Source organism: Hyla sarda, chromosome 2 (genome assembly GCF_029499605.1).
Source record: "Hyla sarda isolate aHylSar1 chromosome 2, aHylSar1.hap1, whole genome shotgun sequence".
Taxonomy (NCBI): Eukaryota; Metazoa; Chordata; class Amphibia; order Anura; family Hylidae; genus Hyla; species Hyla sarda.
Window position 1 is genome coordinate 393328012 of NC_079190.1, and position 15016 is coordinate 393343027.

At 40.8% G+C, this 15016-nt stretch overlaps 1 protein-coding gene across 3 annotated transcripts in view; it reads right to left on the minus strand.

Annotated features, from left to right (window-relative positions):
- Window positions 1–8577, minus strand: part of SLC43A2 (solute carrier family 43 member 2) — a 95845-nt gene extending 87268 nt beyond the window's left edge. For 2 of the 3 annotated variants that reach the window (XM_056558682.1, XM_056558680.1), the window contains exon 1: window positions 8040–8577. The gene's annotated coding sequence lies outside the window, so the exon portion shown is untranslated. Of the gene's footprint in view, window positions 1–5206; window positions 5341–8039 lie in introns of those variants that run through there. The other variant, XM_056558681.1, reaches the window with a different exon arrangement.
- Window positions 8578–15016: the final 6439 nt, after the last annotated feature.

A 15016-nucleotide genomic window follows, 5' to 3' on the forward strand; every position in this document is an offset into this window, starting at 1 on the left:
TATGGAGAATGGATATGAGTACGGGATATGAAGAATGGATATGAGTACGGGATATGAGGAATGGATATGAGTACGGGATATGAAGAATGGATATGAGTGCGGGATATGAGGAATGGATATGAGTACGGGATATGAAGAATGGATATGAGTACGGGATATGAAGAATGGATATGAGTACGGGATATCGAGAATGGATATGAGTACGGGATATCGAGAATGGATATGAGTACGGGATATGAAGAATGAATATGAGTACAGGATATGAAGAATGGATATGAGTACGGGATATGGAGAATGGATATGAGTACGGGATATGAAGAATGGATATGAGTACGGGATATGAAGAATGGATATGAGTATGGGATATGGAGAATGGATATGAGTATGGGATATGAAGAATGGATATGAGTATGGGGTATGAAGAATGGATATGAGTACGGGATATGAAGAATGGATATGAGTACGGGGTATGAAGAATGGATATGAGTACGAGATATGAAGAATGGATATGAGTACAGGATATGAAGAATGGATATGAGTACGGGATATGAAGAATGAATATGAGTACAGGATATGAAGAATGGATATGAGTACGGGATGTGAAGAATAGATATGAGTACGGGGTATGAAGAATGGATATGAGTACGGGATATGAAGAATGGATATGAGTACAGGATATGAAGAATGGATATGAGTACGGGATATGAAGAATGGATATGAGTACGGGATATGGATATGAGTACGGGATATGAAGAATGGATATGAGTACGGGATATGAAGAATGGATATGAGTACGGGATATGAGGAATGGATATGAGTACGGGATATGGATATGAGTACGGGATATGAAGAATGGATATGAGTACGGGATATGAAGAATGGATATGAGTACGGGATATGAAGAATGGATATGAGTACGGGATATGGATATGAGTACGGGATATGAAGAATGGATATGAGTACGGGATATGAAGAATGGATATGAGTACGGGATATGAAGAATGGATATGAGTACGGGATATGGATATGAGTACGGGATATGAAGAATGGATATGAGTACGGGATATGAAGAATGGATATGAGTACGGGATATGAAGAATGGATATGAGTACGGGATATGAAGAATGGATATGAGTACGGGATATGAAGAATGGATATGAGTACGGGATATGAAGAATGGATATGAGTACGGGATATGAAGAATGGATATGAGTACGGGATATGGATATGAGTACGGGATATGAAGAATGGATATGAGTACGGGATATGAAGAATGGATATGAGTACGGGATATGAAGAATGGATATGAGTACGGGATATGAAGAATGGATATGAGTACGGGATATGAAGAATGGATATGAGTGAGTACGGGATATGAAGAATGGATATGAGTACGGGATATGAAGAATGGATATGAGTACGGGATATGAAGAATGGATATGAGTACGGGATATGAGGAATGGATATGAGCACGGGATATGGATATGAGTACGTGATATGAAGAATGGATATGAGTACGGGATATGAAGAATGGATATGAGTACGGGATATGGATATGAGTACGGGATATGAAGAATGGATATGAGTACGGGATATGAAGAATGGATATGAGTACGGGATATGAAGAATGGATATGAGTACGGGATATGAAGAATGGATATGAGTACGGGATATGGATATGAGTACGGGATATGAAGAATGGATATGAGTACGGGATATGAAGAATGGATATGAGTACGGGATATGAGGAATGGATATGAGTACGGGATATGGATATGAGTACGGGATATGAAGAATGGATATGAGTACGGGATATGAAGAATGGATATGAGTACGGGATATGGAGAATGGATATGAGTACGGGATATGAGGAATGGATATGAGTACGGGATATGGATATGAGTACGGGATATGAAGAATGGATATGAGTACGGGATATGAAGAATGGATACGAGTATGGGATATGAAGAATGGATATGAGTACGGGATATGAAGAATGGATATGAGTACGGGATATGAAGAATGGATATGAGTACGGGACATGAAGAATGGATATGAGTACGGGATATGAAGAATGGATATGAGTACGGGATATGAAGAATGGATATGAGTACGGGATATGAGGTTGGAATATTAGGACATGATATCAGGTTAGAATATATGGAGGGGATATGAGGTTGGATATGAGAATAGGATATGAGGATGAGATATGAGGACAGGATTTGAGGTCAGAATATGAGGTTGGAATTAAGGATGGGATATGAGGTCAGGATATAAATATGGATATATTAGGATGGGATATGAGGTCAGGATATAAATATGGATATATTAGGAAGGGATATGAGGTCAGGATATAAATATGGATATATTAGGATGGGATATGAGGTCAGGTCCGGATATAAGGACATATGGATATATTAGGATTGGATATGAGGTCAGGATATAAGGACATATGGATATATTAGGATGGGATATGAGGTCAGGATATAAGGACATAAGGATATATTAGGATTGGATATGAGGTCAGGATATAAGGACATATGGATATATTAGGATGGCATATGAGGTCAGGATATAAGGACAGTTTCACAGATTGTCCACTTGTGGGACACCAAGAGTACCAAAAAACTAATTGTATCACAGAGGGGTACACATTAATAAAATATAGGACATATGGATATATTAGGATGGGATATGAGGTCAGGATATAAATATGGATATATTAGGATGGGATATAAGAACAGGATATATACATATGGATATTTTAGGATGGGATATGAGGTCAAGATATAAATATGGATATATTAGGATGGGATATGAGGTCAGGATATAAATATGGATATATTAGGATGGGATATGAGGTCAGGATATAAATATGGATATATTAGGATGGGATATAAGAACAGGATATAAATATGGATATATTAGGATGAGATATGAGGTCAGGATATAAGGACATATGGATATATTAGGATGGGATATAAGAACAGGATATAAGGACATATGGATATATTAGGATGGGATATGAGGTCAGGATATAAGGACATATGGATATATTAGGATGAGATATGAGGTCAGGATATAAGGACATATGGATATATTAGGATGGGATATGAGGTCAGGATATATATATGGATATATTAGGATGGGGTATGAGGTCAGGATATAAGGACATATGGATATATTAGGATGGGATATGAGGTCAGGATATAAGGACATATGGATATATTAGGATGGGATATGAGGTCAGGATATAAGGACATATGGATATATTAGGATGGGATATGAGGTCAGGATATAAATATGGATATATAAGGATGGGATATGAGGTCAGGATATATATATATATATATATATATATATATATATATATATATATGGATATATTAGGATGGGATATGAGGTCAGGATATAAATATCGATATATTAGGATGGGATGTAAGAACAGGATATAAGGACATATGGATATATTAGGATGGGATATGAGGTCAGGATATAAATATGGATATATTAGGATGGGATATGAGGTCAGGATATAAGGACATATGGATATATTAGGATGGGATATGAGGTCAGGATATATATATATATGGATATATTAGGATGGGATATGAGGTCAGGATATAAGGACATATGGATATATAAGGATGGGATATGAGGTCAGGATATATATATATATATATATATATATATATATATATATATGGACAAAGAATAAGTCAGCCAGCACTTTAGTTGATACCAAACTATTATATGGACCTGGCCTACAGGTGCACGCTACTAGGCTAGATATACAGCAACAGAAGAATGCAGCAGCACACTGCCAGCACAAGGATATAGGTGCAACATGAATATGCAGTTAAAACATGGAGACCTATACAGCTATGGTGTAATAGATGCAAATGTGAAACTATGAAATAGTGAGGCACTTAGCTCGCAAATTTGTCTCCGCCGGCGGTCAAATAGCTTGGACCGTCCCACATTAGGATGGGATATGAGGTCAGGATATAAATATGGATATATTAGGATGGGATATGAGGTCAGGATATAAGGACATATGGATATATTAGGATTGGATATGAGGTCAGGATATAAGGACATATGGATATATTAGGATGGGATATGAGGTCAGGATATATATATATGGATATATTAGGATGGGATATGAGGTCAGGATATATATATATGGATATATTAGGATGGGATATGAGGTCAGGATATATATATGGATATATTAGGATGGGATATGAGGTCAGGATATAAGGACATATGGATATATTAGGATGGGATATGAGGTCAGGATATATATATATATGGATATATTAGGATTGGATATGAGGTCAGGATATAAGGACATATGGATATATTAGGATGGGATATGAGGTCAGGATATATATATATATATATGGATATATTAGGATGGGATATGAGGTCAGGATATATATATATATGGATATATTAGGATGGGATATGAGGTCAGGATATAAGGACATATGGATATATAAGGATGGGATATGAGGTCAGGATATATATATATATGGATATATAAGGATGGGATATGAGGTCAGGATATATATATATATGGATATATTAGGATGGGATATGAGGTCAGGATATATATATATATGGATATATTAGGATGGGATATGAGGTCAGGATATAAATATGGATATATTAGGATGGGATATGAGGTCAGGATATAAGGACATATGGATATATTAGGATGGGATATGAGGTCAGGATATAAGGACATATGGATATATTAGGATGGGATATAAGAACAGGATATAAGGACATATGGATATATTAGGATGGGATATGAGGTCAGGATATAAGGACATATGGATATATTAGGATGGGATATGAGGTCAGGATATATATATATATGGATATATTAGGATGGGATATGAGGTCAGGATATAAATATGGATATATTAGGATGGGATATGAGGTCAGGATATATATATATATGGATATATTAGGATGGGATATGAGGTCAGGATATAAATATGGATATATTAGGATGGGATATGAGGTCAGGATATATATATGGATATATTAGGATGGGATATGAGGTCAGGATATATATATATGGATATATTAGGATGGGATATGAGGTCAGGATATAAATATGGATATATTAGGATGAGATATAAGAACAGGAGTGTTATTGTTGCTTCTCCTCTCCCACAAGGCTGAGGTATACCTGTGTACAGGAGATGTATACTTTCTTTGCACCCTGTTGCCTCTGTGACCGGTGACACTCCGGCAGGTGCCGCCCCGCTGTCACTGACAACACGCACAGTCATCCCCAGCTTCCCGGACAAGTGCCCGGCTCTGCAAATAAGCGCGCTCCTGTGGGGAAGACTCCCGCCCCCCGAGCAGGGGATTGGTCAGCCGGATCTCAAGGGTTTCCTGTGATTGGTCGGCCAGTTGAAGCCGGTGGGGTGGGAGGGAACAGGCGTCAGAGCAGCCGGTTTGAACCGGCAGGCGCGAGACTGCGGCTCTGCAGAAGAAGTGCCCGTGATGGGAGACGGGAGAGCGCGGGCGGGCACGGCGGAGGAGGTGGGGGACAGCCAGGATGCATTGTGACATACGGGAGACATGACAGGTCCGGAGCAGTCAATAATACAGAGCACAGCTATAGGGGGGACACAGCCCGTGCGGGGACTGTCCTGTCCGGGAGATCTGGGGTTATACAACAAGCAGCGAGACATGTCCGAGGAGAGGGCTGAGGGGGTGGGGTAATGGCCTCCGGGACACTCCATACAGCCCTATGTATAAGGCTTCACAATGGACCATGTCATTGTATCAGACCTGTCAATGGCGAATATACATCAACACGACCACTGTATAGCAGGAGTTTATATATAAGGGACAGTATAGCAGGAGTTTATATATAAGGGACAGTATAGCAGGAGAACAGAGATGGGGACAGTATAGCAGGAGTTTATATATCAGGGACAGTATAGCAGGAGAACAGAGATGGGGAGAGTATAGCAGGAGAACAGAGATGGGGAGAGTATATAGATGGGGAGAGTATAGCAGGAGTATATAGATGGGGAGAGTATATAGATGGGGAGAGCATAGCAGGAGTATATAGATGGGGAGAGTATAGCAGGGGTATATAGATGGGGAGAGTATAGCAGGAGTATATAGATGGGGAGAGTATAGCAGGGGTATATAGATGGGGAGAGTATAGCAGGGGTATATAGATGGGGAGAGTATAGCAGGAGTATATAGATGGGGAGAGTATAGCAGTGGTATATAGATGGGGAGAGTATAGCAGGGGTATATAGATGAGGGACACAGTATAGCAAGGGTATATAGATGAGGGACACAGTATAGCAGGAGTATAGAGATGGGGAGAGTGTAGCAGGGGTATATAGATGAGGGACACAGTATAGCAGGAGTATAGAGATGGGGAGAGTGTAGCAGGGGTATATAGATGAGGGACACAGTATAGCAGGAGTTTATATATATATGGGAAAGTATAGAAGGAGTGTGGATGAGGGACAGTATAGCAGGAGAATATAGATGGGGTATAGTATGGCATGAGTATATGTAGACGGGACAGTATAGCAGGAATATATATATATATACGGAACAGTATAGCAGGAGTATAGAGATGGGGACAGTATAGCAGGTGAATAGAGACGAGGGACACAGTATAGCAGTGTGTATATATATATATATATATATATATATATATATATATAGAACAGTATAGCAGGAGTTAATATATGAGGGACAGTATAGCATGAGTATATAGATGGGGAACAGTATAGCATGAGTATATAGATGCAAGGCACTGTCTAGCAAGAGTATATAGATAGGGGACAGTACACCACTCGTATATAAATGAAGGGTAAAATAGTAGATAAAGTGTTGTAAAGTAGAAGTATACAGATGCGGGGCAGTATAGCAGAAGTGTATGGTTGGGGCACAATATAGTATATAGATGGGGGAAAGTAAAGCAGAAGTCTATTGATATGGAGCACTATAGCAGGAGCATATAGATAAAGGCACAGTATAGCAGGAATATATCTAGGACGTGATATACCCGGAGTACAGTATATAGATGAGTGCACAGTGTAGCAGGAGTATATGGATGAGTGTAGCCATATATAGCTGGAGTGCAGTACATAGACGAGGGCACAGTATTGCAGAATGATGTATAGCTGATGGCACAGTATAGCAGAAGTATACAGTTAAGGAGCAGTATATATATATAGATAGGGGCACAGTATAGCAGAAGTATACAGTTAAGGAGCAGTATATATATAGATAGGGGCACAGTATAGCAGAAGTATACAGTTAAGGAGCAGTATATATATATAGATAGGGGCACAGTATAGCAGAAGTATACAGTTAAGGAGCAGTATATATATAGATAGGGGCACAGTATAGCAGAAGTATACAGTTAAGGAGCAGTATATATATAGATAGGGGCACAGTATAGCAGAAGTATACAGTTAAGGAGCAGTATATATATAGATAGGGGCACAGTATAGCAGAAGTATACAGTTAAGGAGCAGTATATATATAGATAGGGGCACAGTATAGCAGAAGTATACAGTTAAGGAGCAGTATATATATAGATAGGGGCACAGTATAGCAGAAGTATACAGTTAAGGAGCAGTATATATATAGATAGGGGCACAGTATAGCAGAAGTATACAGTTAAGGAGCAGTATATATATAGATAGGGGCACAGTATAGCAGAAGTATACAGTTAAGGAGCAGTATATATATAGATAGGGGCACAGTATAGCAGAAGTATACAGTTAAGGAGCAGTATATATATAGATAGGGGCACAGTGTACAGTACTAATCGCTAATAACACAATACACCGCAATCTCTTACACTAACAGCCGCTCTATAGAGATCATTCTCCACAATGTAGATGTGAGGAGGCGGCGGCACAACTCTGATAACTAGTGAGCTCACCGGCACTACGTACCCATCACCCCCGCTATGTCACCCCCCTGTGCGGGACATCAGCTGTCATGCCCGGCAGGATGGTCCCCGTACTTACCGGTGCAGTAGACTGTAGTGACAGCGGATGCTGCTCGGTGTATTGGGCAGCACGGTCCTTGCGGTGCGGGTCCCGGGGCTGCTCCTAGCCCTTACTTGCCTTTGCACCGGATCCGCTCCGGTACCGCAGCCCCTTCTTGTCCTTCTCGGGCCCGACCGAGTTGTTTTCACATTTCTCTTTATTCAGGTCCTTTTTATTGCGGAGCTTCTGAGAAAAACATTGCTCGCCTGTGATTGGCTGACAGGGGCTAGAAACAGAATGCAGCCAATCAGAAGGCGGCTAGATAGAGAGAAGTGATGGAACAAATACATATAGTAATCAGAGAGGGAAATAAAGTGAGAGTGGAAGGAGATGTCTATAGAGATGGGGGTCAGAGCCCAACTCCGGGGTGGGGGCACACTGCCATAGCCTGGGGCACTCTGCCATACACACTGCACACCTATGGCTGGCATAAGCATTGCATTCTACTGAGGACTAAGAGCTGTCCAACAAAGAAGACAAGGAGCTGAAATCTGACACCCTATAATAAAGGACACACAATGGAGTAAACAGCTGACAGGTCAATATGGCTCTGCGGGAATTACTACCCACTACTGCTTCTGAGATGAGCATTGTGTCCACAGGGGACGGCATTACTATGGGGGACATATGGATACTTCTGCATGGACAGCCATTGTTATATTGTTATCTCTTCAGGAAACCTGATCCATGGAAACTAAACAGCAAAGACAAAGAGGACGAGAGACTGAGACCATCACCCAACAAACAACCAAGGCACAAGGAGATCTCCCAGACCATCAGAGACATCCTGTATGTGCACAATATTCCAGAACTTGTGAGATATGTGTCCATCCATGTATCCATCCAATGCCAGTCTGTCCAATTATTGGGGGGAATTCTCACATACAATCCGTCATTACACGCGATAATTCTAGAGAACGATCAATGGGATTATCTTCATGGTCGCTGGTAAGAAGAACACAAGAAGAATTCCATATTGCATTGACCAGCACAATAGTTTCAGATTAAGTGATTGTCTCTTAAAAAGATTAAAGAACTTGTTCATTTTAGACAACAACCTCTGGATTTACACATGACCTCATAGGGCATAAGGATGTTATAGGGGTAGATCCTTACTTGGGACCCTTATTTACTAACTTACAGCATAGAACTGCTGCAGAGAGGGCTACGTCATACCCCTCGGCCATAATAGTCGATCACGGTGTTTCACATTCATTTTTATTGGCTCTTTTTAGAGCCAGAACAGGAATAGATATACAAGTATCAATTGATTTTCTTATACAGTCCTTTCATTTTGGACCCACATCTGGCTTTGGCTCAGAAAACAGCCTACATGGGTTTTTGAGGGAAACACTTTTATGCTTCCTGAGCCATGAGTCCTCAAAGTGGTCCTGGTAGCTTTTTTCGGACCACCCTCCTTATATAGGTTATCCAGTATAATAAAACTTGTCCCCTATCCAACTGCTGGGACCCCCCCCCCCCCCAGCGATCTCCTTTATGTTGACCACTGCATGAAGCTGTGGCTGACACGCCCCCACCATCCGAATACTGTATCTCCATCTCTCCCATAGAGATACATGGAGTGGGCGTGTCAGCCACCACAACCCCTCCTATATACATGAATGTAGGGGGCGTGGTGTGACATCACTAGGGGGTGTGGCTGTGATGTCACTTCCCCGTCTCGTAGGCAGTGCCCAGCACAGAATACCAGCGGCTACACTGAGAACGCGGGGGTCCTCAGCAGTGGGACACCTGCGATCATACATCTTATCCCCTATCCTTTGGATAGGGGATAAGATGTATAAAGCTGGAATACCCCTTTAAGCCTTCCAGTACTTATCAGCTGCTGTATACTACAAAGGGAATTGTGTAGTTCTTTCCAGTCAGAGCACAGTGCTCTCTGCTGCCACCCCTGTCCATGTCAGGAATTGGCCAGAGCAGGAGCAAGTCCCCAAAGTGAACCCCTCCTGCTCTGAACAGTGGACAGAGGTGTCAGCAGAGAGCACTGTGGTCAGACTGGAAAGAACTACACAACTTTTTCTGTAGTATACAGCAGCTGATAAGGACTGGAAGGATTAAGATTTTTAAATAGAAGTCATTTACAGATCTGTTTAACTTTCTGACACCAGTTGATTTGAAAACATTTTCTTTCCTACGGAGTACCCCTTTAACACAGTTTTAGTGTTTCTCAATGTTGATTTAACAGTTAAATTCTCTAGTAGACTACATTCGATCCATTGAAATCACTTCTTTTCTGCTTTTCAGCAAGTATGACAACATATTTCCCAAACATTGGCTACTTATCTGATGTGAATGTAGCCTAACCACTGAATTATTGTAAGGTCATGGATCGTAAACGTTTAGAGCGTACAAAGATCATAGTACAAAAATATTCTACTTTTTTGTGCTTTTGTGCCATGCTTGCCACTTTCTTAAAGGGGTACTCCAGTGGAAAACAAATTTTTTTTTTAAATCAACTTGTGCCAGAAAGTTAAACAGATTTGTAGATTAAATGGACACAGCAACGAAAAGTCAGCTCACCAATCCACCGCACGGCAAAAAATCCTCCAAGGCAGACAGAAGAAAACGGTAGATGCCAGCGAGTAGAAAACTTCACCTTTATTTCGTCATATTAAAACCATTGACATGAAAAATCTTCAGTACAGAACAAGGATAAAATCTTTGGAAAAGGTGCCCGGCATGACGCGTTTCAGGTCATGTGACCTTTCATGAGATGCATCTGATGAAAGGTCACATGACCTGAAACACGTCATGCCGGGAACCTTTTCCAAAGATTTGATCCTTGTTCTGTACTGAAGATTTTTCATGTCAATAGATTTAATATGAAAATCGCAGGCATCTACCCTTTTCTTCTGTCAGATTTGTAGATTACTTTGATTTAATAAATATTAATCCTTCCAGTACTTATCAGCTTCAGTATACTTCAGAGGAAGTTCTTTTATTTTTTGAATTTCTTTTCTGTCTGACCACATTGCTCTCTGCTGACACCTCTGTCCATGTTGGAAACTGTCCAAAGCAGGATAGGTTTCCTATGGGTATTTGCTCCTGCTCTGGACAGTTCCCGATATGTGTCAGCAGAAATGAAATTAAAAAAAGAAAGTACTGGAAGGATTAAGAATTTTTAATAAAAATAATTTACAAATCTGTTTAACTTTCTGACACCAGTAGATCTAAAAAAGAAATGTTTTCTACTGGAGTACCCCTTTAACAGATGAGGGGAGATGTCCTCCCACAACAATTTACATTGGAAAACATTACATTTATAGTGAACTTGTATGCCAGCTTTGGGTTCTGTGTGTGCACCAAGTTTTTTAAGAGACACGGACCTCTTAATAAATTTGGTGCATTTTGCACCAGCACATTTTACAATTGCTGCTATCTGTCCTACTATGTCTGCATTAAAGGGGTACTCCAACACTTAGACATCTTATCCCCTATCAAAAAGAAAGGGGTATTCCGGTGCTTAGACATCTTATCCCCTATCAAAAAGATAGGGGATAAGATGCCTGATCGCGGGGGTCCTGCCGCTGGGGACCCCCGTGATCTTGCACGCCGCACCCCGTTAAAATCAGTCCCCGGAGCGTGTTCGCTCCGGGTCTGATTACTGTCGATCGCGGGGCCGGAGCGTTGTGACATCACGCTCCGCCCCCTCAATGCAAGCCTATGGGAGGGGGCGTGACGGCCGTCACGCCCCCTCCCATAGACTTGCATTGAGGGGCGGGGCGTGACGTCACGCTCTTTCGCTCGCGTGGTCGGGATCCAAAGCCTCCAGCATTGCCGGAAGCCGTTGAAGTGGGTGCTGCAGCCGAGATCCCGGGGGTCCCCAGTGGCTGGACCCCCGCGATCTGACATCTTATCCCCAATCCTTTGGATAGGGGATAAGATGTCTAGGGGCAGAGTACCCCTTTGAGCTCTATATGCAAAGCAAAAATAATGGGATTCATATATCAGACACCTAGAACTGATTCTACACAACATCACTTGATGACACAAGTGCCCAACACTACAGGAGCATGAGGTTTCCCCAATGGCCATTTCATTGCTATCTTATCACTTCCTCCAATAGGATTGACCTGACAAAAGGCATTAGCCCGATACGTATATATGCTGAGAAAACTAACCCTGAAAACCTACTAAGAGCTCACGTTTGACATGGATCAATAAAAATTCCCTCCGAATTCACTCCTTGGTGTGCCAACATACTGATGCTATACAACTAAATAGTTCTTACTAAACAACCCCTCAAATTCTCCCCTAGGGCAAGACTTTCTCTTTTGGGCCACTTGTGTAAACGTTCAATCCTAAGTAGTCATCCCTGCTTATGGAATGAATATTGAGTCAAATGGTTTCCTATTTGGAGAATAGGGCTCCCTAGGAACATTGTGTTGCTTTTTCCTCTGTATACAGTAGATTTGCGTCAGAAACCCTTACATTTTATCCACATGTATACATAATGTATTTGCAGTTTCCTTACAATTATTTTACTTTTAGTGTTTTCGGGTTGCTTTTTAACAATATGCAAATGTCTGTTGAGAGGTTAAAATGTGCCTATGTGAAAAAGGGTATTGCATACTATCATCCTGTAATTCCCCAAGGCTCTTCCTTGAATTTAAAAAGTAGCATCAGAATTTTGAACAATGTATCAAGTAGCATAATGTCAGGGACAGCAGACCCCGGGGCGATGAACCCTATTGGGGTGAACTCACCTGCAGAAATTTCTGCAACTGAAAATCTGTTTTATTCAGTTGAAAGTATTTTTTTTGGCAATATCTTTATACACTTTTCCCCCATGTCCACAAAAGGGGTGATGTCTCTACAAAAGGCATGACTACACTGAAATGGCCATGGCTTTAGATGCATGTAAACTATGGTGCACGTTTAAGCCAGCTAATAGTTGGCAAAAGTTAAACCAGACAGTCTTAACCCCTTAAGGACCGGGGGGTTTTCCGTTTTTGCATTTTCGTTTTTTGCTCCTTGTCTTTAAAAAATTATAACTCTTTCAATTTTGCACCTAAAAATCCATATGATGGCTTATTTTTTGCGCCACCAATTCTACTTTGTAATGACGTCAGTCATTTTGCCCAAAAATCTGCGGTGAAACGGAAAAAAAAATCATTGTGCGACAAAATTGAAAAAAAAACGCTGTTTTGTAAATTTTGGGGGCTTCTACGTAGTAAGTTTTTTGGTAAAAATGACACCTTATCTTTATTCTGTAGGTCCATACGATTAAAATGATACCCTACTTATATAGGTTTGATTTTGTCGGACTTCTGGAAAAAATCATAACTACATGCAGGAAAATTAATACGTTTAAAATTGTCATCTTCTGACCCCTATAACTTTTTTATTTTTCCGTGTATGGGGCGGTATGAGGGCTCATTTTTTGCGCCATGATCTGAAGTTTTTAACGGTACCATTTTTGCATTGATAGGACTTATTGATCGCTTTTTATTCATTTTTAAATGATATAAAAAGTGACCAAAAATGCACTATTTTGGACTTTGGAATTTTTTTGGCGCGCACGCCATTGACCGAGCGGTTTAATTAATGATATATTTTTATAATTCGGACATTTCCGCACGCGGTGATACCATATATGTTTATTTTTATTTACACTGTGTTTTTTTTTATTGGAAAAGGGGGGTGATTCAAACTTTTAATAGGGAAGGGGTTAAATGATCTTTATTCACTTTTTTTTTCACTTTTTTTTTTGCAGTGTTATAGGTCCCATAGGAACCTATAACACTGCACACGCTGATCTTCATCATTGATCACTGGTTTCTCATAAGAAACCAGTGATCAACGATTCTGCTGCATGACTGCTCATGCCTGGATCTCAGGCACTGAGCAGTCATTCGGCGATCGGACAGTGAGGAGGCAGGTAGGGGCCCTCCCGCTGTCCTGTCAGCTGTTCGGGATGCCGCGATTAGCCGCGGCTATCCCGAACAGCCCGACTGAGCTAGCTGGCAACTTTCACTTTTAGCCGCGCGGCTCAGCTCTGAGCACGCGGCTAAAAGGTTAATAGCGCGCGGCACCACGATCAGCGCTGCGCGCTATTAGAGGCAGGTCCCGGCTTCACTATGACGCCGGGCCCGCCGTGATATGACACGGGGTTACTGTGTAACCCCGCGTTATATCAGGAGAGCAGGACCAAGGGCGTACCTGTACGCCCTTGGTCCTTAAGGGGTTAAAGGGGTTATCCAGGAAAAAAAACATTTTTATACATATATATATATATATATATATATATATATATATATATATCAACTGGCTCCAGAAAGTTAAACAGATTTGTAAATTACTTCTATTAAAAAATCTTAATCCTTTCAGTACTTATGAGTTGCTGAAGTTGAGTTGTTCTTTTCTGTCTAAGTGCTCTCTGATGACACGCGTCTCGGGAACTGTCCAGAGTAGAAGCAAATCCCCATAGCAAAACCTCTTCTACTCTGTGCAGTTCCCGAGACAAGCAGAGATGTCAGCAGAGAGCACTGTTGCCAGACAGAAAAGAACAGCTCAACTTCAGCAGCTGATAATTATTGGAAGAATTAAGATTTTTTAATATAAGTAATTTACAAATCTGTTTAACTTTCTGGAGCCAGTTGATATATAAAAAAAAGTTTTTTCCTGGAATATCCCTATAAGATGCACCAGATTTATTAATCAGCCTGATTTACTGCAATTATTCTGATGCATTAGAATTTGTCGTCCTACAAACTAGACAGTTTTAGTAAATCTGGGCCTCATTTTAACAGAAATCTGTCTTATGTTACAAATTCCCATTCATTTACCTATAAAGTGCCCCGTGTGAACCTTATCTAGAATAATAATACATAGAACTACTGCCACACACTCTTTCTGTCCCAACACAAACTATATTTAGCAGCTGCTGGTAGGCTATTGTTATCTAACTTCCTGACATGTCTGAAAAGGTGCTG